Source organism: Protopterus annectens, chromosome 16.part0 (assembly GCF_019279795.1).
Source record: "Protopterus annectens isolate FY-2018-M chromosome 16.part0, PAN1.0, whole genome shotgun sequence".
In the NCBI taxonomy this organism is placed as follows: Eukaryota; Metazoa; Chordata; order Ceratodontiformes; family Protopteridae; genus Protopterus; species Protopterus annectens.
The window spans coordinates 520258457-520286216 of record NC_056750.1 but is presented as its reverse complement, the minus strand read 5'-3'; the positions used below and the strand labels follow the sequence as shown (position 1 = coordinate 520286216).

At 45.7% G+C, this 27760-nt stretch overlaps 1 protein-coding gene across 1 annotated transcript in view; it reads left to right on the top strand.

Moving 5' to 3' along the window:
* DYNC2I2 (dynein 2 intermediate chain 2) overlaps positions 1 to 27760 on the top strand; it is a 1029522-nt gene that overhangs the window by 247932 nt on the left and 753830 nt on the right. The gene's annotated exons all lie outside the window — the stretch shown is intronic.

The following is a 27760-nucleotide window of genomic DNA, read 5'->3' as shown; positions in this document are numbered from 1 at the left end:
TAGATAGACTAGTCCCAAGACCTTTTTCAGCTGAGATGTAGGCAAAACATAAGTGTATTATGTATTAAAAGTACTTGTAGTTAGTAAAACACTGCTAAATAAGATTAAACAACATTTACTAGCAGAATGGTTATTTAATAATTTATACATACACAATTAGAAAGGACATTTCAGATGACATCTTAGTTGGTACTTTTTAGGTGCTAGGATAGCTTTATTTGAATTACTGTGAGGTGAGCAAACCAGTGACTTAAAAGCATGTGCATTCTGAGTACTCCTCAAGATGTCCATGCCAGTTTCTTTCACACTATGATCACTAATGCTGTGGAGGGAGAATGTTATGTTTGCCCCATTTGTCTTGTCATTTTAACTTTTAATGTCTTTTCTTTCATTTTTTCATTTATGGTTATGCCAGTGACTTGAGGATCTCTTGCTGTTAATGTGCTAGAAAAATGCCATTTAGAAAACATTTCCTTTTTCTCCAGCATTGCTTTCCTCTGAGATCATTCATTCCGCTCACTTAAGAATGTGAAATGATCCGTCAAGGTTGGATAGAGTGTACTGCAGATTCTCGGTTCTGGACTGTGATATCTTAAAACGTACAACAGAAACTGATTTTTTTCTGGTGATAATTGCTTTACTTTTTGTGCTAAAACTGACTTTTGATTTCAGTAGTTTTTTTCTATGGATGAAAATGTTTAAAACAGTGTTTCTGAAAAAGTCATGTTAAATTTGAGTGAGCTATATGATCAGCTGTAGATTTCTTTTGTCAAGTACTCTCGCCTTATACTTGTACCACTATGCCAAAAACAGCTGATTTGGCATAGTGGTATGTTGCTCTGACTGTAGTGCACAGGATCCTGGGTTCAAGACTTGGCAGTGAAATGCACGGTGGTAACACAGCATTTTGCCGGGTGTGTGGCGTACACCTGTAATCCTAGCATCCAGGGAGACTGAGGTTGTTGGATCGAATCACATTGTGCATTAAGAGACCATACTTCCTGGGAAAAGGGTGTAAAAAATGACCCCAAAGGAAAGTTTGATTTTTAAGTTTGCAAGACCACACATCCTAATACTGTTGTTAATTGCATAGCATGTACCCAGTGAGCTGTTTTTTTCCTTAACCCATTTTAATTACTACATTTATGGACTTGAATGTTTTTCTTTTTCCTGTATCCTAAGGTAAGTTTGAAGTCTAATAAAACTAGTCTTGTTAAATAGTGAGATGGTGGATGTGATTTAATTTACAGAAATATAGTTGTTCTTTACATCTTGAACAGTAATACAAAACAGTACTTAAAAGCAGTTATAATTCTGCAGTTTATTTACTAAAAGTTGAACATTTGTCTTGTTTCAAATTCTGCAATTTCTTCATTACAAATTAAAATTTGCCTGTTTCTTAATTTGTATCATCTGGATTATTGTATGTCACTTTGTGCAGTCGATATGCCCTATTCTTGAAGACTCAGCTAGCTTCACCCCTTGTGTCTTTGAAGCTTATCTCAGTCTAAATTCTTTCGCTAGAAGGCACTAAGAAATTGTTTTTGAAATGGCTGGTTGACTGTTCTGATTCTGAAGCTCTGAGTATTTGAGGTGTCATCCTAGACTCAGTGGGAGTGGTTGCTTTTTTCCAACAGATATGTTTGCCTCTTCTGTACCATTCCTTTGGTTTGCAGTTAAGAAAGTAAATATAGAAACTGATCTGAAGCTGTGGAACACAAGTTCTGGCACCACAATCATCAGATGGTAGACATCTAGTTTGATTTATCATGTCTTAGGCAGTTAAACTAAAATATCTTCAAAAAATTCATAGACTAAGGCAGTACTGGTTGCTACAAAATTCAAGGAACGTCTGGATCTTGCATGATCCAATCCATTCACTTGAACAGGGCTGGACATAGCAAAAGGCATCACTTCAATCGCTTGTAGTCATTTAAAGCTGTTTTAAGTGTACTTTGTACTGTTTTTGCCTTATCTTTTCAAAAAAAAATTCTTGTTTCCCGCCTTTCTAAGCTAGTATAGGCCAGTTTTCAGGCTAATGCTGAATTCAGGGCTGTGTTACAAGTTTCTGAGTTGCCCATACTTTACTTGGATAGAGGGAAGTTTCTCTGTTCGCCTGTGAGAGAGGGGAACTTTGAGCAGCCATCTGTTCCTGGAGGAGTGGTTCCAGCCCAGAAATTAGTAGTTTAAAAACCACGATTGCACGGTTTTGTGTGCCGGACAGCACCAGTTGGCCAGGGTTAAATTATTCCCAGCTCCACTAAGTCTCCTCTTCAGTTTTTCACTTGAAACTAGTCTAACTCTCAACCTAAGCACTGAAAAAAGCAGCCTACAGTCCAGCACTTGCTCAGACCTAATAGCAAGCACTAATATCCCAGACACTTGACTGCCCAGCAGGGCAAGGCTCTTTATCCACCCCTCACCAACCAAGTGACTAAGCAGCTCACCCTACTCTTCAGGCATGACCAAAGGGCAACTTCAGGTGTACTCTCCAGTCCAGCTGGTGAATCTGGGTATCCTGAGGCAATGTTACAACTGCCTCATGTACACAGACAGCCCTCTCCTCCTACCACAAAACACTAACATATGCGAGAGATGCAATTATACAGCCAAACTGCAGGCTAAGGTGTCTCCACCCAAGTGCACCACACCTCCAGCCTCACATAGACCTACTAAACCAGCACTGGCAAAAATACACATAAATACATGAAGTCATGCTCTGAGGCTCTAAATAAAAACCTGCAAAAGCATCAGAGAGCTCCAAAGCAGACACCCACAAAACCTGCACCTCTTGTCACAAACCAGACAACACGTAAAACACAAAATCAATGTGCTGCACAATCACAGCCCATAAGGCGAAATAACATACCTAACACACTAGTAATAGGTGACTGATGCCCCGCTCACTAGGCTGGACAAGGAGAAGGTTACTGTTAGCTGCCTGTCGGGAGCCAGAATCCGCCACATAACACAAGCACTCAGGTCACTCCAGTACAAGTACAAATATGACTCTGTCATTGTTCATCTTGGTGTGAATGACCTGAGACATACCTCCCTGGACTACATGAAAAGAGACATGGAAGAGCTCTCTGATCATGTAGCCCAGGCGGGTATGACCCTGACCCTGAGTAGCATCCTGCCCTCACCAAGAATGATACCTCAGTATAAAGAAAAAATGATCAATTTCAACAATTGGCTAAGCTTCTGGTGTCATTCAAAGGGGATCCAGTGTCTGTCAGCCTGGGATGACATGCTCGACAAGCCGCATTGCTTCGCAGGAGAAGGCTTGCACCTGTCACCCCTTGGCTTTCGAATACTGGCCAAGGCTCTTGCTGCCCCCATAGTGCCTTTTTTAGGCAAGACTCAAAATTCAAACCCACCTCCATAAATAGCACAAGTAAAAAAAATGAGGGTTATGCTACTCAATGCCAGGAGTTTAAATCTCAAAATGCATGCGCTCGAAGCACTCCTAAGTATGGAGAACGTCGACATCTGTGCAGTAACTGAAACCTGGTTCAAGGCTCCAGAGAGCTGGGCTATAACTCATACCACACATTTCGGCTACAGAACACGGACCAAAACACAAAAGGAGGGGGTGCATCCATATTCATCAAGGATACCCACATCTCCAGGTTCGTGGAGCAGTATGATACCTCTGAGATCATCCATGTGCAACTAACATTGGGCAAATCTGCAATGCAAATTGTGGCCTGCTACAGATCACCCTCCATGACCCAGGGACCACCACTCCGCCTTTCTGGAGACACTGGAAAACATGAAGGTCCTACCGAACACCCTGATATTGGGCAATTTCAGCAACTGGAAAGACCCCAAAAGTACCTCACCAAGAGGATCAAAGGGCTCAAACAGATGCCATATGCTGCCCGGTTAAAGAAACTCCAGCTCTACTCAGTGGCATACCGCCTGCTCAGAGGCGATCTGTGCCTGACTTATAAAGCCATGTCCAACCCGGAATTAATGGACATGCTGCACCTCAGAAAATCCAAATCCCATCGAGCTATGCCGAGACTTGAACCTCAGCACTGAAATAAATAGGACATGCTGGAGGGACAGATTCATAACCCAGAGGCTCCCTTCACTCTGGAATAAAATCCCAGTCCAGGTTAGACAGAGTCCCTCATTGACTCTCTTCAAGAGGAATCTTGATGAGTGGATGGGAGATCATAGGTTTACCCCGGGTATCACTTCTGTGTCACTGTTAGACAGAGGCACAGTATACTAACCTCGAAAAAGGGCATATCAAAATCAATTTAAAATGGGTGGCGAAAGCCAAACACACTCTGGCTAGGCTTATAAATGCCCTAGGGCAGATAGCGTAGTATGAACCTATGAACCCTACCATTAACTGGGAAAACTACTTGAGTACAAACTCCCAGGCTCGGCGCTTCCTGGAATTTAGCAACTCAAATGCCCTGGATCAGCTGGTAAACTCCCATACCAGAGGCCACAAATGGGCGACAGGTGTTCCGTACCGGAGGTCAACCCATCACTGGTTAGATCAGACCATAAACTAATCACCCTGGATGTCTACACCCCACCACCACCCCCAGCCAAGGAAACCACAGTGAAAAACTTTTCTAAAGCAAACTTCACCTTACTTAAGGCAGAGGTGGTAAGTTTCACAGCCCCCATGCTAAAGGATAACACTGCCCAAGATGCAGAATCCTTTACAATTGCACTCTATGAGCACCTACAAGGATGCATGGATCGTGCCATCCCTAGCAAAACCAAGACTCACTCCCCTAAGAGAAGGAAACCAGTCTGGTGTACCCTTGCCATAAACAGGTTATACAACAAAAGGAGGAAACTAGTTCAGAAAAAAAGCAAATCCCAAGAAGGAAAGACATCCCTGATCAGTATCAGTAAGAAACTAAGGTCCCTCATAAAATCGTCCAAGGCTAACTTCGAAAAAAAATTAGCCAAGGATTCGAAAGATAACCACAAAGCCTTCTTTAGCTATGTCAAGAATCTAAGTGGCAACTCACAGGTATGCTCTGAGCTAGTGCAAAATAGCACAAAATATACTGAACCTATTGATATTGCCAACATCTTGGCAGATAGATTCAGTGCACACTTCACCTCCCTCTCACCTTCAAAAGGACCCACAACAATACCGGAAAAGTGTAGTGTCCCGGAAATCACAGAAGCACAGGTGAAAACAGCCCTTTCAAAAGCCAAAAACACAGCATCGATGGGGCCAGATGGTGTCCCAGGCTGCCTCTTGCACGAACTACAGAACAAACTAACCCCCCACCTAAACACACTGTTCAACCTCAGTCTGTCCACAGGCTACGTGCCCATAGAATGGAGCACAGCAATGGTTATTCCACTTCACAAAGGAGGGGCCACAACTGACCCTGGTAACTATCGCCCCATAAGCCTGACTAGCCTGGTCTTCAAGGCTGTGGAAGGCATCATCATGGAACTCATTAACAAAGACATTAGGAACCTCCAAACACTTGACCCGACCCAGTTCGGCTTTGTTAAGGGCAGATCATGCCTACTAAACCTGGTTGACTTCTTCGAGACGGTCACCAAGGCCATAGACGAGGGAAAGGTGGTTCACACAACCTACCTTGATCTCGCCAAGGCGTTCGACACCATTCCTCACTCGGGTATTATAGAAAAACTCACCAGCCTGAACATAAACCCCTACGTCACAAGATGGGTTGCCAACTGGCTTACAGACAGAACTCGCACAGTAAGAATAGCGGGCTCCAGGTCCGACTCTAAACCAGTCACAAGTGGTGTCCCCCAAGGCTCGGTTCTGGGACCCCTACTGTTATGCATATATTTCAAAGAAGTACAGGCAAACACAGGAGGACAGTGGCTAACCAACTTCGCAGATGAATGCAAACTGGGAGCCATAATTGACGCTCTGGCTGACATGGACATCTTTCAAAAAGGCCTTACTGAGACAGACACCTGGTGTCAAAGTCATGGCCTCAAGCTAAATGCCAAAAACTGCATATCATCCCATTTGGGAAAAACAAAATACCCACGAATTACCACATAGGTGACAGCCCCCTTTATACAGAAGAGGTAATAAGAGATCTGGGGACCCAGGTAGATAGTCATCTCTCCTTTGACAATCATATTGCCAAAGTAGTTAGGAAATCCTTCTATGTGGCCCATCTAATTACTAAGGGGTTCCCATCTAGAAATAAAGGGATTATAGTGCCCCTCTACTCGTTACTCATCAGACCCATCATAGAGTACAATGCCCCATTTGAGATGTACCTCACAAGACACTTCCAACAGCTGGAAAGACCACAAAAGCACCTGACTAAGACGATTACTGGCCTCAAACATATGCCCTATGCAGCTCAACTGAAAAAACTCCGGCTGTACTCCGTGACATATCGCTTACTCAGAGGTGATCTCTGCCTGACTTACAAAGCCATGTCCAACTCAGAATTGGTGGACATGCTCCACCTAAAGAAATCCAAGTCACTGCGAGCCACGTGCTCTACTGAGCTAAACCTCGCCCCAACAATAAATAGAACATGCTGGAGGGATAGATTCCTGTCACAGAGACTCCCCATGCTTTGGAACAAAATTCCTAACTACATTAGGCAGAGCCCCTCACTAACACTCTTCAAGAGACGCCTTGACTAGTGGATGGGTAACAGCAAATGCACCCCTGGGATCACTTCACTGGCTCTGCTTGACAGAGACTCAGTTAATCAATCAATGGGGTGGCGAAAGCTGACACACTCTGGCTAGGCTTATAAATGCCCTCGGGCAGATAGCCTAGTACCTACATATGAACCTAATCCTTGCTTTTCCCAAAGCTCCAACTCCCCTCATCCAAACAATGCACCATTCTTCCCTGTCTTCCAAATCTTATTTGCTGATGGGTTTCATCACAGGTTGAACCCTTGGCTCGAGTGTTTTTTGAATTAAAAGGTTTCTTTAGTGTGCAGTAGTACCCATTTTTCTTTCTATTTCCTTGGCTATATACACATAATTCAGTGAGTTTTATGTGGTTGGCTGGTGTTTGTTCGTTTTTTTTTTCTCAAAGTTTTACATTTCCCCTTCTGTCATGTATTGGCCATTTTACTTCAGGCCACAACCAAGCTATTTCATTTTCTAAGTTTGGCATAAGGTAGTACCTAGTTTGTGCTTATAGGACTGTGTACTTCTAACAGTAATAGACAGTGACTATTTCAGAAACTAAACAGTGTGGTGTAGTAAGACTTTTTTTTTTTGCAAGTGCCTTGGGCCGTAGAAAGCACAACAAATGCAGCCACAGGATGCACACAGTATCTGTGTAATATTCCTGGGGTGGATCATTTAGATGCAGATTATGACATTTGTAAGGATGTTTTTTAAACACTTTTTATGAAACTATCACTTAAGACATAAACCACCATACATTTATATAAACCATATTAACATTTTTTTTCCATTTGCATACGTAATGCATCACATCTATTCTTTCTTTATAACTGCTGTTAGTCCAACATTACATAAACTCCTCAAGCCCTACTTTCCCCTTAAATCTCACTGTTCCCCCTGAACATTATTGTGCATGTATTGGTCCCACTGTTTCCATTTATTTCTTATGTATTTTGCTGTTTCCCTTTTCTAAAGATGGTTCGTCCAGTTCTTGCATCTCTGTCACCATATTAAATACTTCAAGTACACTTGGTTTAGACTTTGATTTGCATTTTCTAGTAATTGTTTTTTTGGGAGCCAACAGAATGAAACTTAACACGGCCATACTACGTCTAGGCAATTCAGATCCTGTGTCTGAATTGTTAGTTTCTGTGTCCCTCCCAACTCAAATGAATCATTTCCTTAATTATAGCCATTTGCTCACCCAACATTTCTGGCAGAGTACTGTGTAGAGAATTTTTTTAAATCTGCCATATCAGTACACTGCCAAATCATTTTTATCTATTTATTTATTTATTTATTTTATTTTACATTTGTTGACCAGGATAGTCCCACTGGATACATGTCCATTTTCATCAGAGGCCTGGGGAGAAAAGCTCCAAAGGTAGTTACAAAAGCAAACATAACATAATACAGATTAAATACAGTTTACAGACTCTGTTGAGGAGTATATGTTATACAATCTCACAAACTTATAATATGGCTTAACAAAATAAAACACAAATAAGTTCCAGTTAAAATAGTATTGGTACACAAGTATAACTAAAGATTTAGTCAGGCTTGGAGCAAGGACATAACCACTGAGACTTGAAATACTGCTTGAGACTTTTCTTGAATTGAGATAGGGTAGTATCTAAGGTAATGTCAGCAGGCAGTGAGTTCCAAGTTTTGCCAACAGAGTTGGCGAACAGGGAGTCACCGGCTGAGTTGTTGGATTTGACAGTTTATACTACCAGTCTATTAGATGAGAGAAGTGGTCTGAGGTTGGAGTGGGGGTAGATAATGTTTTTAGTGCAGGTGTATTTTCAGGTTGGTTTAGTACTTTATGAGCCACTATAAGTTGATTATACTGAATTAGACTGGGTAGTTCAAGCCATCCAAAATTATTTAGGTTTTTAGAGTGATGTGCTCTGTAGGGCAGGCCAGTGGTAAATCTAGCTATGTGATTATAGCAGCTAGAGAGTTTAGGCTCAGTTTTGTTTAAGGTGGTAAGTAAAGAGGAGGCATAGAAAAGGGTAGATGGGAGCGGGCAATGGCGGTTCTAGTAGGTGGAGTTAGGAATGGCTTAATCCTATATAGTGAGCCAAGTTTTTTATTAATGGTTTTGATAATTTTATTGACATGCACATCAAATTTAAGATTGTTGTCTACGATAACACCTAGGAGTTTCGTGTGGACAGCTGGGGAGATTATGGTACCATTATCAGACTTAATGGAGACCTTTGAGTGGGGAAAAAAGTAGTAGCTTTGTTTTGTTGGGCTTTAAAATCAGACAATGATCAGAAAGCCAATTTTCAACTAAGTTAAAAGTACTCTGAGTTATTGTCTGCAAATCTGGCTGGGAGGTGGCAGAGCAGATCAGCGTGAAGTCTTCCCTGTATTGAATGCAGTTTGCTTTTGGAATGAAAGTGTGAAGGTCATTAATGAAAATGGAAAACAGAAGAGGTCCCAGAATAGACCCCTGGGGGACACCTAGGGTGTTGGGTAGGAGGATGGATAGTTTGTTCTGCCATAGTACGGCTTGTTGTCTATTACACAGATAAGATTGAAACCATTGGAAAGAATGATTGCCTAAAGACATTGTTTTCAGGGTATGGATGATTGTTAACCATATCGAAAGCCTTTGAGAGATCCAAAAAAAAAGGGCTGAGGATAATTTGTTATTGTTCCTGTTATAGTTTATAGCATTGGAGAAGGTGAGGAGGGCTGTGGTGGTACTATGATGTGGCCTTGTTCCCAGTTACCCCTTTCTTCCCCATCACATCTCCAGAATTTGCTGGCTACCTGAGGAAAACACTTTGAAGTGTGCTTGGAGTATAAAAATGTCTTTGCAGACACTTCAAAGTAAAAATCCTAAACCCTCTAGAATTTGTTGCATACTTGGGAGTCATACTATGTCTTTCTGTTGTTCCCTCTGCTTTTCCAGTCTCTCTTTCCAAGTTTGTAACCTACTGTAATTGATTCTTATAATTGTTGTGCAATATTTTGTACACCCTACTAATTATTCTCTTTTTAACTGAAGTTTCTGTTTTAAATTCAGCTAAATACTGAACCTGAGCAGGTTTTTCACTTAGAATACTCTTATCTCTTTCTTGTTGCCTGTACTTTGGTATAATCCCAGGGAAGAAAGGCAGTTTCTACCTTGCAGTCCAAATGTCTTTTTGGCTTCATCACACTCTTACTTTTCCCTTGCTAGTTACTTGTTCCCAATGTCTTGGTTCCTTTCCCAACTTTTTCCAGTAAACACTATCCCCATCTTGCCTTTTTTCTGTACCCCTACTTGCAGTCAGCCCTTGTGGTAAAATCTCCTCTCTCCATTCTAATGTTGGCTTATTTCTCAGAATACTTTCTGCTACTATATGAATATAATATTCTGCATGGTTGTTGCTCTCTTAAAGGATCTGCATCCAGAATCCCACACTCTTCGTATTTTTAATATTCCTCCTTGCTACATCATCTTCTCTTTCCACTTTGAATTATAACCTAATTATAGCCTACTGCTTCTGTTACGTATGTGAGCCTTAACTGTGTAACACTGAAGTATCCTTTCAAATCAGGTAATCCTAAACTACCGATGTTAAGTTGTCTATCTCGCCTTCATTCTTGCTGGATGGGTTCGGAGCCGACCTCGGCTCCGACTCGGCCACTCTAAAAGCTCGAGAGTTGGTTCCACCGGCTCGAGGCTCCCCTTATATCCCACAATGCTAGGCGAGAGTTACCTCAGATCTCGTTTGCCGCTACAGCTTCGAGGTTGGTTTTCTACCGGTTCTTGGTAAGTGACTTTTTCTTGTGTAATTTAGTCTTTCAAAACCCCTTTAATTTTAATATATTTACTTATTTCCCTTAGTTTAGAGAAATTTTTATCCCCTTCTAAAAAATTTCCGTTTTTCCCTCAAGAACCTTAGGTTCTTCCCTCGAACCTACAGGCCTTTTCTCTTCCCTAGTGGAGTGTGTGTGTATTATTTTATTTTAAAAATCCTAGTTAGTGATTTTTATTATAATTTAACTTGACAGGGTGTAATTAGTGTGTTTGTGTGTGTGTTTGTTTACACCTGTTTAAAAATGTCTAAAGAAGCAAAGGTCTTCGATTCAAGAAGTGTGATGCGTGCTGTCAGAAAATGTCTCTGACAGACGCTCACACTTCTTGTGTCTACTGTCTGGGGCCTTTGCACCTGCAGGACTCCTGTGCTGTGTGCCATGGCTTCAGCCCCAGGGTCCTGCAGGAAAGAAAAAATAAATTGATACTAAGAGGCTTACTCAAGCCAGAGGATTCCCTATCTGTTTCAACAGGGAAGCCCTCTAAGGCATCTAGGTCTTCGGCTCCGACAACTGAGCCGAGACCTAAGGTTTCTCAACCTCTGCCTTCATCGGCTCCGGCTGGAGCCGATAAGTCTCAGTCCACAGTTTCTGTGGCTCCCTCGGCTCCGGCCGGAGCCGAGGTAATAGAAGTTCCCGTGTCGGCTCCGACCAGACCTTCGGAGCCGACAACTAGGAAGAGGTCCAGGTCACCATCTCTTGGCTCCGTTCATTCAGCTCCAGGATCTCCCCTGCTGTCTGAACGGAGCCAAAGATCTCACTCCTCTAGGTCATCGAGGCTGTCGGATCATGACCTTCAGAGGGTAGTGAGTCGACTTCTTAAGTCCGAGGCACTGGCCCAGATGCTTCAGAGCCCGACTCATCAGTCGATGCCTGCCCCGGTCCATCAACATATTCTTCCTTCGACTCTCTTGAGCTCAGAGCGGGGTCGCGTCGGAACCGAGACTGTGATAGCATCGGAGCCGATACAATTGTCTTCGGCTCCGTCGTCGGCTCCGTTTTCTTCCTTGGAAGAATCTCGGCGCCGGACTTCCCTCGTCGGCTCCGAGGGGGTGAGTGGCATCGGACCCTTGTCCGACCCCCCTCTCCCTCTCGGTGCTTCGGCGCTGGTGAGTTCGGCTCCGACATCGGCCTCGGAGCCATCACTGTCGGTGCCGAGGGGGGTTCTTAGCTTTTCGGAGCGGGGACCTCTGGCTCTGCCTGACAGGGTGCATTCGAGGTCATGCGGAGTGTGTTAGAGCCTGGCTCTACTCCACAGTCGGCTCCGTCCGCCCCTCCCTCTACGGTGCCTCAGGCTAAGTCGACTCACTCCCTCATCCCGGACCGCAGAGAGCCAGCTCCTCAGGAACCCCCTGTGGGATTTCATCCTCTTCGAGGCCTCTCCTGATTTGGCAGAAGAGCCCCTCGGAAGAGGAAGTGTAAGAGGAAACACATTGACTCACCTGAGTCCATCACGTCAGACACAGATTTAGATGATTCTGAGGGTTCCCCCCGTTCCCCTTCTGAAGATGTCTCATTTGCAGACATTCTGGAGATCCTGAAACAGAGGGGAAATTGGCCAGCCCTCAACCCTTCGGAGGACGAATCTGTGTATCTTGAGGCGTTTGGCTCTCGCCTTCCACCTCCTGGGTGTCCCCCTTCGACCCCCTCATGCAGGTGGTTGCTAAGAAGGCATGGACGGCTCCTGATTCAGTGGACCCCACTCCCAGGAGACCCTCCAAGTTCATAACAGCACCAGCAGACAAACAGTTCTTAACAAAAGGAGTTTCTGTGGATGCTATGGTGGTAGCTGCTGCCACTAAGAAGAAGCTAGCTGATCCTTCAGTACCTGTCCATCCACCTAACAAGGAATCTAGGTCCATGGACAGGTACGGGAAGCGGATGTTCTCGTCAGCGACATTTACCATGCGTTCGCTGAACTATCTGTGCCATTTTACTCGTCTTCAAAGGGACTTGATCAAGGAAGCGAGTGAAATGTTAAAGGACCCTACAGCTGCGGGTTTCCAAGATAAGATGAACACGCAGCTGGCTACCCTTAACTCCATAACCAACTCCTCCATGCGCCTTCTTTCTTACGCGGCTGATGGAGCGAGCAGAGCCGCAGGGACAGATGTGGCCTTACGTAGGCATGCCTGGATGCGGCTATGCAATTTTGCGGACCCCTTCAAGACGTCTTTCACGAACTCCCCGTTTGATGGATCATCCCTCTTTGGTCCTCAAGTGAAAGAAACCTTGACTAGGTGCGAGACTGATGGCAAGACCCTTTCTGCCGTCGGAGTCCATTTTTCTACTCCTTCTAGGCCTTACCCCAAAGGCCAGAAAGGTGGAAAGATGTGGTTCCGTAAACAATCTCAAGGGACTTCGCCTGACGCACAGAGTCGTTTCCCCGCCAGGGGCAGAGGCGGGAATAACAATGGTAGACGTCGCCCTAGGGGCAGGGGGGGTCCGCAGAACCAGGGCAATCGGGAAGCCTTCCCTGACGAGCCCTTTCAGCATCCCTGAGGTGTTGCCCGACTGCCCATCTTCGGAGGCAGTCGGGGGAAGATTGTCACTGTACCCAGAAGCCTGGCTATCCCTGACTCAAGACAAATGGGTACAGTCCATCATTTCAAGGCTATTCTATCCCCTTCCTTGAATTCCAAATCAGTCAAAAATCCCTTCCAGATGTTCCACCCGCTCAAAGGGATCTAGCGGTTTTGGAGATTTCAAAACTGCTTGCAAAAGAGCAATTCAGCCAGTTCCAGCAGACCAGCAAGGATCCGGAATCTACTCAAGGTTCTTTTTAGTTCCAAAGAAAACAGGGGACTGGAGACCAATTTTGGATCTCAGTGTCTTGAACAGATCAGTCAAGAAAACAAGATTTCGGATGGTCACGCTGCAATCCATCCTTCCCCTTTTGGGCAAAGGAAACTGGATGTGCTCTATAGACCTTCGGGATGCGTACTATCACATAAAAATGAACAGATGCTCCAGAAGATTCCTCCGCTTCAGGCTGGGAACCAGTCATTTTCAGTTCAGGGCCCTGCCCTTTGGTCTCACCACTGCCCCGGTGTTTACCAAATGCATGGCAGTGGTAGCTTCTCACCTGAGACGACAAGGATTCCAGGTGTTTCCATATTTGGACGACTGGCTCCTCACAGCTTCCACCAAGCATCTCCTTCTGATGGCCAGAGATTACACTTTTCGCATTTGTCAAAAGCTGGGTATTTCAATAAATTGCGAAAAGTCTGTTTTGTCGCCTTGTCGTACTATTACCTACATAGGCGCAAATCTAGATACAGTAAACATGTCTGCAAGACTAACATATCAGAGAATAACAGACATTCACAAACTGGTATCACTCCTTTTCAACAACAACAGAATCAAAGCCAGGTTAGTTCTGAAAGTGTTGGGAATTATGGCAGTGGCCATACCTCTGCTTCCATTAGCCAGATTCCACATGCGGATCCTTCAATGGATGCTCTTTACTCAATGGTCATACCAGCAACTTCCAATGTCTCACACCATTATGATCACGCAAGCGTGCAAAAATCATCTCATGTGGTGGATGTCTTCCCCTAAGCTCTTGTTGGGCAGTCCCTTTGTTTCACCTCCTCCGGTTGCTACTCTGCCAACGGATGCCTCCTGATCGGGTGGGGGCATTATCAGGGCAGGACAGTCCAGGGCACATGGCAACCAAACGAATGCCACTTGCACATAAATGTTCTGGAGATGAGAGCAGTGCTTTTAGCGTTGCAAGCCCTTCAAGACTCTCTTCCCTTGGGAACGATTGCAATCCAAACAGACAATATGTCTGTAGTGTGGTACATAAACAAACAAGGCGGAACCAGGTCATATCCCCTGTGTCGAGAAGCACTCAGACTGTGGCAATGGGCGATTTCTTCTCAGCGGTTTCTGATAGCAACGCACATCCCGGAAAGTCCAATCAAATTGCGGACAAGTTGAGCAGAGCCATACTCATGCCTCACGAGTGGTCTCTGAAAGACTCTGTAGTGAGAGAAATTTTTCTCAAGTGGGGTCAGCCTTGCTGCGATCTTTTTGCTACTCCCCAAAACAGCAAGTGCAGAGAATATTTCACTCTATTCCCTTTACCAGGCCAACCCAGCAGAGACGCTCTAGTCCAAGTTTGGCCCCGGGACTTCTGTATGCATTTCCTCCTTTCCCACTGATCTCTCAAGTGATACAGAAAGCTATCGCTCAGAAGGCCTCATTGATCCTCATTGCTCCTTACTGGCCTCGACAAGTATGGTTCCCCTTTCTACATCGCTTTCTCTTGAGCGACCGTGGAATCTGGACCTAGTTCCAGATCTTTTGATCCATCAGTCGGGTCAGTTTCATCGCTCCCTCCCTCTCTGAACCTCACTGCTTGGTTCCTCCAGTTCCAACCTTAGCCAGGCTTCCTCAATTATCTCACTCTGTTAGAGATATTTTGATAGCTTCCCATAAATCTTCCACTCGAAAGATTTATTTGAGTAAGTGGAAACGCTTCACATATTGGGCTCAAGGAAAGGACATAGATCCTTTCACTGCTTCCATCCAATTAGTCCTTGATTTTCTAGCTGAACTCTTCCATGCAGGTTCATCTCCCTCTACACTTAAAGTTCAATTGGCAGCTATTTCTAACTTTCATGTGGGTATTTCTGAATCTGCCTTAATGTCCCACAAGCTTTGCAAAGCCTTTTTGAAAGGAGTTTTTCTTCTCAGACCTCCTATAAGAAATCCTCCTTCTCCTTGGGACCTAAATTTAGTTCTTGCTTCTTTGATTCTTCCCCCTTTCGAACCTGCAGGCTCCTGTTCTTTAAAATTGCTATCATGGAAAACTCTTTTTCTGGTAGCTATTACATCAGATAGAAGAGTTTCAGAGCTTCAAGCACTCAGCTGTCGTCCTCCTTATCTCTTGTTTCACAAGGACAGAGTATCCTTACGAACTAACCCGTCCTTTTTGCCTAAAGTGGTCTCGACGTCAAATCTAAATCAAAGCATTGATCTACCTGTCTTTTTTCCAGAATACTCCAATAGGTCTGAACAAAAATTACACTGCCTGGATGTTCACCGTCAATTGAGGTACTACTTGGATAGAACAAAACAGTTCAGAAAATCTGATCAGCTGTTTGTCTCCTATGCGGAAAGCAGAAAGGGACTTTCAGTTTCAAAGGTATCATTATCCAGATGGCTAACATCTTTGATTTCCCTTGTATATGAAATTAGACATCAAAAGCTGCCTGATAAACCTAAGGCTCATTCCACCAGAGCTTTGGCTACTTCTTTAGCCTTCCAAGACAGACTGCCTATTGACACCATTTGTGCAGCGGCTACTTGGGCTACTCCTCACACTTTCATTTCTCATTATAAGTTGGATTTAGCTTCTAGGCATAGAGCTAACTTTGGTTCCACTGTTCTCAGGAGTCTGTTCCGTTAGGCCACCCGGGACAAGGTGCTAGGACGGTCCCATCCAGCAAGAATGAAGGCGAGATAGACAACTTAACATATAGAAGTTATGTTCTTACCATAACATTCCATGTTAGTTGTCTTCTTCTCGCTTCTTCTTAAGGCCCCACCCTCCTTCCCCCTGGCCTGGACAGACCTAGAGGAGTTGTGATTGTGACCTCTCTTTCTACCACCTCTTTCTTAGACATATGCTATTATGCATATTTCCTGGTTCAGGATGTAGGTCACCCTTCTTTCTTCCTGTTGTTAGAGGTGGACTCTGTTTTACAGTTATTCTGTTACTATTATAAGCTGGGGTTAGCTTACAAACGAGATCTGAGGTAACTCTCGCCTAGCATTGTGGGATATAAGGGGAGCCTCGAGCCGGTGGAACCAACTCTCGAGCTTTTAGAGTGGCCGAGTCAGAGCCGAGGTCGGCTCCGAACCCATCCAGCAAGAAGAAGGCGAGAAGAAGACAACTAACATGGAACGTTATGGTAAGAACATAACTTCTATTTTTCTCTTGGAAGGATTGACTTATCCCACTTACCTCTTGTCCCCATACCTCACAGATAAATTCCTTCAAGTCTTTATTATTGTCCACAGCTCCTATGATTGATTATAAAAAAAATAAAAATGCCTGATCTGTATATAAAGAATAAATAGACTAACAGCATTTTCTTTGCTTGTATCTTACTATTCATGTCCATAAACAAGAGCTAGTTTCTCAGTTTTTGTTTTTGTATTATCTGTTGTTTAGTTTCTTCCAGCATATCCTTAGCTGCTGTAACAGAAGACTTTCTATTTCATACTCCTAAATGCATCTTATCTTGTCAAAATATGGGTATTACTGAACCAATTTTTGTGTGAAAATATAATTTATTGCTATAATCCTTGATCTGAAGTAGCTAACTTCCTTTTATCTGCAACCTGTGGAACCTGTTGGTATTCGGATCCATATCGGATTCGAGCCGGCAAATTATTTTCCAGCATCTGCTCCAAGACCTGAGCTCCTCCCCTACCCATAATGCACCAACATCTCCTGCCTTCCCTCAGATCTCGTTTGCCGTGCCACAGTGAGCATCGTGGTCTCTTTGCTCTGAGCTCAGGGATAAGTAAGTTGGGATTGTTCTTCCTATTTAATGTGTCTGTGATAATTAGTGTATCCTACCTCCTCCATTAGTATAATGCTTTGTTCGTCTGTTCAAAAAAAAAAATATATTTTTTTGTCTTGTCAGCTGCTGTTAGGCCCACTTTCACGCAGCGTGTGTGTGTTGTATTCTTTCTGTGGGGAGTGGCGTTCAGTTTTGGACTATGGCTGATCAGCCTAAATCAGTCTTCAAAAAATGTACAGAGTGTGGCCACAAGCTCTCACCCGGCTGATGGTCACACTCTATGCGTAATTTGTTTGGGAGTGCCCCATTTATCCACCCAGTGTGCTATCTGTGCGGGTTTTAACCCAAGAGCCCCCAGGGATTGAAAGGCAAAATTGGTCGCCAAGGGTGTTCTCCCTGCTTCTATGCTGGATTCTCCTTCGGCCTTGGTCTCCGGTACTCCCACCAATGGGAGTCTTGCCAGGCCCCTCTCCCTCCAGAGTGGGGACCCACATGCCCTTTTTCTGCCCCATCTCTCCTTCCCCGATCCGGGCAACTGCTTCGGGATTTTTGGATCTGAGACTCTTTGGAGCTGGTAGCTCGGCGCCGACAGTTCCTCCAACCTCGACTCCGGCTGTTACCTTGATTTCCTTGGATCTGGCTAGCTCGGACCCAGATGACTCTCTCGGAGCCCTGGACAGGGAGTCAGACCCGTGGGAATGGATTCTTCTTCTGATCCGACTTGTTCGGATCCGAACCGTTCCTTTGGACCTCAGGCTACCCTTGCTTCGGCTCCAATCCCCGCTTCGGACCCGGGGAGGGTTTCTTCCTTGCTGGGTGCCAAGGAGGTATGCTCTCCATCGGCGCTCGAAGTGGTGGAGAAGGTTCTCTCCCAAGGATTGAGACCCCAGCCCATCTCCTCGGATTCCACCCAGACCCTGCTGCATTTGGCATAGACTCCCTTCATCCTGTCTCAAGGACAGCCCATGCCAGAGGGACCCGCAGGTTATTCCCTCTGAGGAACCCCCTGCGGCTCACGAGTCCTCTTTGGAGTTTCCCACTGAAGAGGGCAACCGTAAGCGCAAGTGCAAAAGGAGGCACTGGGACTCCCCTGAGTCCCTCACTACGGACACAGACTTAGAGGAAGGAGAAGGTTCCCCCAGGTCACCTCCCGAAGATGTCTCCTTTGTAGACATCATGGATATTCTCCGCCAGAGGGGAGGTTGGTCAGCCCCAAAACCTTCTATGGATGAGTCCGTGTTCCTGGAGGCCTTTGGCACGGACCCATGTAATTCCTGGGTGTCCCCGCCAGCGGATCCCTTGGTGGACCTTATCACCACGTGGGCATTGAAGGAGCCTGACGCTGTAGAGCCTATCCCCAAATGCCCTGACAGGATTCTGTCACCTCCCACTGACAGACAACCATGGTCTAAAGAAGCCCCCATTGATGCTATGGTGGTCTCAGCAGCCACCAAGAAGGAACTAGCACAGGAGAGTTCCTCAGTCCACCCTCCAGACAAGGAGTTCAGGCCGGTGGATAGGTTTGAGAAGAGTGTTTATTTGTCAGCGACTTTTTCCATCTGTGCGCTTATTTGGCACATGTTATCCAGCTTCAGCAAGACCTTGTCTCAGAATTCATTGAGTCGCCCCCAGAGTCCTTATCGCAGCAGGACAAACAGCTGTTCTCTGCGAAAATGTTGACTCTGAAGTCAGTATCGAACACGTCCATGCGTCTCCTTTCCCACGCTATGGAAGGAGCGACTAGGGAGGCTGGGACAGGCATAGCCATGAGGTGTCATGCCTGGCTCAGGTTGTGTCAGTTTACAGACCCTTGCAAGGCGTCGTTTATTAATGCCCCCTATGGCGGTTCCTCCCTTTTCTGGAAGTCAGTACGTGACACTCTTGTCCAGAGCAAAAAAGACATGAAGACTTTGTCTGCCGTCTGGATCCACTTCTCTAACCCTCAGAGGTCATTTTCTAGGAATCAAAGAGGGCAAAAGAAGATGTGGTTCTGGAAATCTCAGTTTTCCCGGGAGTCTCAGGACAACTATTCCCCCAGAGGCAGAGGGGGACAAGATTCACGCCCACCCAGAGGTAGTGGGGGTCCTAGGAATTTCGGGTCTAGAGAATCTTTTTCTGACAGGCCCACCCAACAGCTCTGAGGGGTTGCCCGACTGTCCTACTCTGGAAGCAGTCGGGGGGAGATTGTCATTGCACCCAGTGGCATGGGAGTCCATAACTGCAGATCGTTGGGTGCTACAAATAATATCCAGAGGCTACACTATCCCATTTGTTGCCCTGCTGGGGCCTACAAGACACCTCCCGGATGTTCCACTTGCTCACAGGGAGGCCACAGCTTTAGAAGTTTTAAAGCTACTTCAAAAATGAGCCATCGAACCAGACCCCTTCGGCCAGTCCGGATTAGGCGTCTACTCCAGGTTCTTTTTAGTGCCAAAAAAGACAGGGGACCTCAGACCCATTTTGGATTTGTCAACTTTGAACCTGTCGCCAAACAAAAGTTCCGGATGGTCACCTTACAGTCCATTCTATCTTATCTCTGAGAGTGCGACTGGATGTGCTCGTTAGACCTCCAGGATGCCTACTACCATATCAAAGTTCACAGAAGCTCCAGGAGGTTTCTTCGCTTCTGGCTGGGAGCCAAGTCACTTCCATTTCAGAGCTGTACCCTTCGGTCTCACCACAGCGCGCAGGGTGTTCACCAAGGTAATGGCAGTTGTAGCAGCTCACCTGAGGCTTCAGGGAATTCAGGTCTTTCTGTACCTGGATGACTGGCTTTTCGCTGCGTCCACCAAGGGTCTTATGTGTCTGGCCTGAGAATACTTTCTTCTCTTGGCAGATCGATTGGGGATTACAGTCAGTGTTCACAAGTCCCAATTGCAACCAGTACAAGTTGTAGACTTCATCGGGGCATGGTTAGACACTTTGCAGCTAAAAGTTTTCTTAACACCAGAAAGGATCTTACATCTCAGGTGTCGCATAGCTCAAATAGTGAACCTCAGATTTCCAAAGGCGAGCAATGTTCTCCGGGCTCTGGGCTCCATGGCTGCCTCTGTATCTGTTCTTTCTTGCGCACGCCCACACGCCTTCATATTTGGCTTCTTCAATGGACTCTGGCAGTCCAATGGTCTTGGCTAGACCTGCCCATGGATTTTCCGATCAGGATCAGTCACACCTGCAGGACGTCCCTCCTTTGGTGGCTAAGTTCACCGGAGGTTGCAGCGGGATGCCCCTTCGTGTCATCCCCAGTCCAAACCAAAGTGACCACAGATGCCTCCCAACTCGGTTGGGGGGGATACTGTTTGAGAAGGACAGTCCAAGGCATGTGGTCCCAGACAGAGACCAAGTTGCACATAAATGTTCCAGAGATGAGGGCAGTGCTTTTAGCGTTGAAAGCCTTTCACACTATCCTCCCTCTCGGAATGATTGCAATTCAGTCAGACAACATGTCGGTTGTCTGGTATGTCAACAAACAAGGGGGACCCCGATCCTATCCCCTGTGTCACGAGGCCATGAGAGTGTGGTAGTGGGCGACTTCCACCGGTCGGTTTCTGATTGCAACGCACATCCCGGGGCACTCCAACATTTTAGCGGACAGATTAAGTCTGGCTATTCTGATGCTGTATGAGTGGTCTCTGAAACAGTCAGTAGCGGATGAGTTATTCTTTGCATGGGGACAGCCTTGCTGTGATCTCTTCACATCTCCTTCCAACACGAAGTGCAGCAAGTTCTTCACTCTGATTCCCTCCCTCCCCAGGGGATGCCCCCAGAGACGCTGTAGTCCATGTTTGGCCCCCCCGGGCTTCTGTATGCTTTACCCTCCATTACCACTCATTCTGAAGTTCCTTCAGAAAGCTTGCCAACTGTGGTGCAAAGTGATCCTCATTGCCCCATTCTGGCCTTGCCAAGTTTTGTTTCCCTTCCTTTGGTCTTATCTTCTAGCTCCTCCATGGATTCTGGACCCCTGCCTGGATCTAATCTCTCATCCTTCGGGTGCCTGCCTGCCCAACCTGGACAGCCTCAAGCTGACAGCTTGGTTGCTCCAGTTCCATTGATTGCCAGGACTCCTGGTCTTTCATCCCCTGTAAAATCTATATTAGTGGCCTCTCTTAAAGCTTCCACTAGGAAAGTGTATTGCAGCAAATGGAAGCGTTTTTCCATTTGGGCCTCTCACAGGAACCTGGATCCTTTTACAGCCCCTGTTCCGGTGGTGGTAGATTTTTTGACTAGTATCTTTCAGCAAGGAGTTAGCTTCTCCACGGTGAAAGTACAGTTGGCTGCCATTTCTAATTTTCATTTTGGGGAAGATAACATCGAGTTAGCTTCTTCTAGGCTGTGTAAGGCTTTTCTTAAAGGCACTTTTCTTTTGCGTCCTCCTGTCAAAGGTTCGGTGCCCCCTTGGGACCTTACCTTCGTCCTCCAGGCATTGGTGGCTCCCCCCTTTGAACCTGCAGCTTCAGTGGATCTAAAATTTTTCTCTTGGAAGACTGCCTTTCTAGTGGCCATTACATCAGCCAGGAGGATTTTTGAGCTTCAGGCTTTGTCTGCCTTGTCTCCTTATTTGGCCTTCCATAAGGATAGGGTATCTCTCCATACAAATCCTTCATTCTTACCCAAAGTGGCATCTGAATCAAACATAAACCAGTATATTAATCTACCCTTTTTCTTTCCCAATTTCCAAAACAAGGGTGAATATAAACTTCACTTGTTAGATGTTCACAGACAACTTTGTTTCTATCTTCATAGAACAAAGTCATTCCGCAAGTCCAACCAATTGTTCTTTTCCTTTTCCAAACCTTTTTTGAGAAAGGCCATTTTCAAGGTTTTCTTAGCTAGATGGATCACTCTTTGCATTTCATATGTTTACAAAGCAAAAGGTTTATCTCCTCCTGGTATAATTAAAGCTCACTCTACCAAGTCCATGGCGACTTCTGTTGCCTTTTGGTCTAGGGTTTCTTTGGATGACATTTGCACAGCAGCAACTTGGGCAAATCCACATACCTTCATTTCTCATTATAAATTAGACCTGATTTCCAGAGGAAGAGCATCCTTTGGCTTTGCAGTGCTCAGGAATATCCTTCCATGAGGGCCTCACAGGATTTAAGTAGCTGGGGACTCTGTCCTACAGGTTGCAGATAAAATGAAGTTAACTACTTCAGATAAAGAAGTTATGTACTCACCATAACGTTCCATCTGAGTAGTTATACTTCATTTTTCTGCAACCTTCCCTCCCTCTGGCCCCCTGGCCTTATCATATCGATAAGTATGTTGGGTTCTTTGGGCTGAGTTGCTAATGTGTATAGTTGCAGCAAACTCGATCTGAGGGAAGGCAGGATGTTGTGATGCATTATGGGTAGGGGAGGAGCTTGGAGCAGATGCTAGAAAATAATTTTCCGGCTTGGATCCGATATGTATCCGAATACCCACAGATTCTACAGGTTGCAGAAAAATGAAGTATAACTACTCAGATGGAATGTTATGGTGAGTACATAACTTTTTGTCTTAAATGTATATCCTAAAAAGACTTGAAACTTTCTCAAAATGTTCCACAACACTGAGATGTCATTTTCTGGTGTTGTCAGATACACAATATCTGCAAATAAAGCCAATTTTTTCCTGAATATAATACCAGTTATATCCTTGAATTTCTGAGTCCCTTATTTTATTTGCCAAATGTTCTAAATATAATGCAAATGACAAAAGGGAAAGAGGACACCCTTGCTGGTTCCTGTCTTCAGACACAACTTATTAGAGAGGAATCCTACTCCTTTGATTTTTGCCTCTGATTCCTCATATAGCCTCATAATTAACCTTATTATTTTATCAGGAAATGCAAATGCCTCCATTGTCCTACTCATAAAAATCCTATCTTGCTCTGCTGAATGTTTTCTGTCCATCAAGACCCATCAACAGCAGCAATGTTTTTCACATTCTGCTTCTCATGTTTCATCCTTGTCAATTAAATGTGATGTTTTCCTCCCCTCAACAAAACCACATAGATCCACATCGATCAATTTTATCAACAGCTTTGCCATTCTTTTAGGCATTATAGACATAATCACATTATAATAATGGTTTACAGCTGAAATGGGCCTGCAAGAAGCTGGATCTGATGTTTTTTTTACTGTCTCTATGTATTACAGCCCCCCCATAGCTGTTTTATTTCAGGATGTTGGTGCTTCCCCTCCTTTTAAAATACTGTTGAACAAAACCTTCCAGATCATTATCTTTTTCTTCCCTCCTAGATTTCAAACTTCCACTAGAATACCATCCATTCCTGAAGACTTTCCTACAGATTAGTTATATATAACCATTTTTATCTTATCTCCTCCTGTCTTAACTGTTAATTGTCGAGCCTCATCTACCTCTAACCTTGGCATATTTAAGTCTTCCATACATATTTCCATTTGTGCTTTTTCTTCATTTCCCCACTTCTCTGCTTTATATACATTTTCATAAAATTTCAGAAATATATCTAATGAATCTGTGGTTATTTTTCTTGTTAGAGGTTCCCTAAATTTGACAACAACTATTTCTACTTTCTGTTGCCTAAGTTGTTGTCAAAAGGTTGTGAGCTCTGAGTTATCAAAACAGTTGCTGAGCAGCAATCTTTCTAAACTCGTGCATATTATCCAAATATGCCATGATTTTCTCTTTAGCACTCTGCAATTGCTCCTCCTCTTGTTCTATGAGAGAATTTTTTATTCTGTAGTACTTAAACCTTTGCCAGTACCTTTAAAGAATTCCTGTTACTACTTGTTCACATCTCTTTTTCTGTAATTTCTAACCTGCTCATAAACTCCTTTTTCATCTTTCTTTCTACCTTCCCTAATAACTCCCAATTAATTTCTACTACCCATTTGTTAAATTCCTCCCTTTTTAACAGGTAGGTGGGGGAGCATCACTGTCTCATGTTTTCCTCATTACCCTTCATTTTTATCTTAGTAATTATTGATGCATGATCTGAAATAGTTCTTAGATGTGTGTCACGTTTCTCAATTAAATGCACATGTTCTTGTGAACTATAAATGTTAAGTTGTCAATCTCGCCTTCATTCTTGCTGGATGGGTTCGGAGCCGATCCTCGGCTCCGACTCGGCACTAGCTTTAGCTCGAGAACTCCTTTTACCAGCTCGAGGCAACCCTATATCCCATGATGCAAGGCGGAACTACCTCAGATCTCGTTTGCCGCTTAGCGAAAGAGGTCTCCTTTGCCAGCTGAGGTAAGTTTTTCTTGTTAAATAAGAAAAAAGTTAGTTAGGGGTTTAATTTCCCTTCAGTGTCAGGTTAGCCTGTATTTAGTACAGCCCACCCTATTCCCTTCCTTTTTTAAACTTTTATTATAGTTTTTTCAGTGAAAGTTTTAGTCAGGCCTAGTTCCCCAAGTTATTCCCTTCCTGTGTGTCTGTGTAGGGATTAAGTTGTGTGTTTGTGGGGACTGTGTGTGTATATCCTGTTAGGATGTCTAAGGAAGGCAAGGTCTCAGGCTTCAAGAAGTGTGACCAGTGCTGTCAGAAAATGTCCCTGACAGACGGTCACACTTCTTGTGTGTATTGCCTGGGGCCTTTGCACCTGCAGGACTCCTGTGCGTTGTGTCATGCCTTTAGCCAGCGAGTCCTGCAGGAAAGGAGGAACAAACTGATCCTCCGAGGTTTGTTGAAACCTGAAGGTTCTCCTCCTAAGCAAGGGGCAGGAAAACCTCTTAAGCCACCAAGGCTCAGGCTACAGTGTCTAAGCCTCCCCGGTGGCTCCGGCTCCGTCGAGCCGATATCGCTCCGGCTGGAACCGATGCTTCTTCTGCCAGAGTAGTGGGTTCGGTGCCGGCGGCTCCGATACCCTGACTACTGTTGCCTTGTCGGCTCGGCTGGAGCCGACACTTTATCCAGCATCGGGCGAGATCCTCGACTCCATCTGGGGTTCAAGGGACTTCGGCTCCGATGGCTCCGGCCCGCAAGAGATCCCGGTCCCCTTCGATACTTAGTATCCACTCGGCTCCGGGGTCTCCTCTTTGTCGGGCGGAGCCATCGGAGCCGATCTTCGAGATCTTCCAGGCTGTCTGACCACGATTTGGAGAGGGTGGTAAGCAGGCTGTTGAAGTCTCAGGCACTGGCCCAAATGCTCCATAGCCCGTCTCAACAGACTTCGGATACAGCCCCAATTCTTGAGCTTCCTCCTCCGACTCCACACCAGAGTTCGGAGCTGGAGCTTCTTGGGACAGCGACTGTTTCGATGCCGGAGCCGATACATCCTTCGGCTCCGTCATCCTCGGCTCCGATCTCCTCCTTGAGACTTTCCTTGGAGGGATCCGGTCGTCGGGTTTCCACTGTCGGCTCCGCTGGGGCTAGTGAGGTCGGCCCCTTGTCCGACCCGCTCTCCCTCTCGGAGCTTCGGCTTTGGTAAGCTCGGCTCCGACATCTGCCTCGGAGCCTTCTCTCTCCTTGGAGCCGACCATTCCTGTTTCTTCGGAGCGGGTGTGTTCAGGTCTCCCGGGGAGAGGAGCCTTTGAGGTGATGAGGAGTGTCCTGGCCTCTGAGCCTGGTCAGCGGTCTATCCTCTAGCTCCTCCCTCATCAGTGCCTGCAGAAGCCTCTTGCCAGCCTCTTGCTCTCAGGCCCAGGGATCCATCGCCCCAGGTTTCCCCACTGGGAATTTCCTCCTCTTCCGAGGTTTCTCCTGACCCTGCAGGTGAACCCCCTCGGAAGAGGACGTGTAAGAGGAAACACACAGACTCCCCTGAGTCTACTACATCTGATACTGACTTAGATGAGTCGGAGGGTTCCCCACGGTCCCCCTCTGAGGATGTCTCATTTTCAGACATCCTTGAGCTCCTCAAACAGAGGGGGAATTGGCCTCCATTGACCCCTCCGAGGATGAGTCGGTATACCTGGAGGCTTTGGATCCCGACCCTCCACCTCCTGGGTGTCTCCGCCTTCGACCCACTCATGCAGGTAGTGGCTCGGAAGTGGCGGCTCCAGATTCTGTGGAACCTGTCCCCAGGAGACCATCCAAATTCATCACGGCCCCTTCGGACAAACAGTTCCTGTCCAAAGGTGTCTCTGTGGATGCTATGGTGGTGGCGGCCACTAAGAAGGAACTGGCGGATCCTTCAGTACCTGTCCATCCTCCTAATAAGGATTCTAGGACCATGGACAGGTATGGAAAGTGGATGTTTTCTTCAGCGACCTTTGCAATGCGTTCGCTGAATTACCTTTGTCACTTCACCAGGCTTCAACGAGATATTCTCAAGGAACTGGGGGAAGTAGTCCAGGATCCTTCAGCTGCTGGGGCTCAGGAAAAGATTGCCTCTCAGCTAGCTATCCTGAATTCAATATCTAACTCCTCCATGCGGCTCATATCTTATGCAGCCGATGGAACGAGCAGGGCCGCAGGCACAGGTGTTGCTCTTAGACGCCAAGCCTGGATGCGGCTGTGTAATTTTGCGGACCCCTTTAAGGCGTCCTTCACCAACACCCCCTTTGACGGTTCGGCTTTGTTCGGACGTCAGGTGAAGGATACTTTGACCAGATGTGAACAAGACGGTAAAACTCTTTCTGCCGTTGGAGTCCAGTTTTCCACTCCTTCTAGACCATATCCCAAGGGTCAGAAGGGGAAGATGTGGTTCCGTAAAGCCCAAGGAGCTACACGGACACACGTGGTCAGTTTACCCCTAGAGGCAGAGGGGTAACAATAATAGACGCCCTAGAGGCAGGGGGTCCTCAGAACCAGGGCAACAGGGAGCCTCTTCCTGAGAAGCCCTTTCAGCATCCCTGAGGTGTTGCCCGACTGTCCACCCTTGGAGGCAGTCGGGGGAAGGATTTCGCTGTACCCAGTAGCCTGGCAATCCCTATCACAAGAGAAGTGGGTACAGTCGATTATATCCGAGGGTTACAAAATCCCCTTGAAAGGTTTCCCGTACCTCTACAATCCCTTCCAGACATCTCACCCGGTCAAAGGGATTTGGCAAAACAGGAAGTTTTAAAACTCCTGGGAAAAAGAGCCATCCAAACAGTGCCGGCAGACCAAGTAGGATCCGGCTTCTACTCAAGATTCTTTTGGTCCCCAAAAGGACGGGAGATTGGAGACCAATACTAGACCTAAGCAGACTAAACAAGTCTGTCAAGAAGGCAAGATTCCGGATGGTCACGCTGCAATCCATTCTGCCCTTTCTGGGCAAGGACAACTGGATGTGCTCGATAGACCTTCAGGATGCGTACTATCACATAAAGATTCACAGACGCTCCAGAAGGTTTCTCCGCTGGCTGGGAGCCAGTCATTACCAATTCAGAGCACTGCCCTTTGGCCTCACTTCAGCCCCCAGAGTGTTCACCAAATGCATGGCGGTGGTCACAGCTCACCTGAGACGTCGAGGATTCCAAGTGTTTCCTTATTTGGACGACTGGCTCCTCTCCGCCACCTCCAGGGATCAGCTTCTTGTCCAGAGATTACACCTTACAGCTTTGCAAGAGTCTAGGAATTTCGTGAATTTGAAAAATCCTCTCTGCTGCCTTGCCAATCTATCACCTTTATAGGCGCAGAATTAAATACTGTCAAAATGTTAGCCAGACTAACAAATCAAAGGATTCTGGACATCCAGAAATTTGTTCAGCTTCTGTTACAAAGCAACAAGGTCAAAGCCAGGTTTGTCTTGAAGGTTCTAGGCCTAATGGCTGCAGCCATTGTTCTTCTTCCACTAGCTCGCTTCCACATGCGTCTCCTGCAGTGGATGTTGTTCACGCAGTGGTCGTACCACGATCTGCCCATGAGA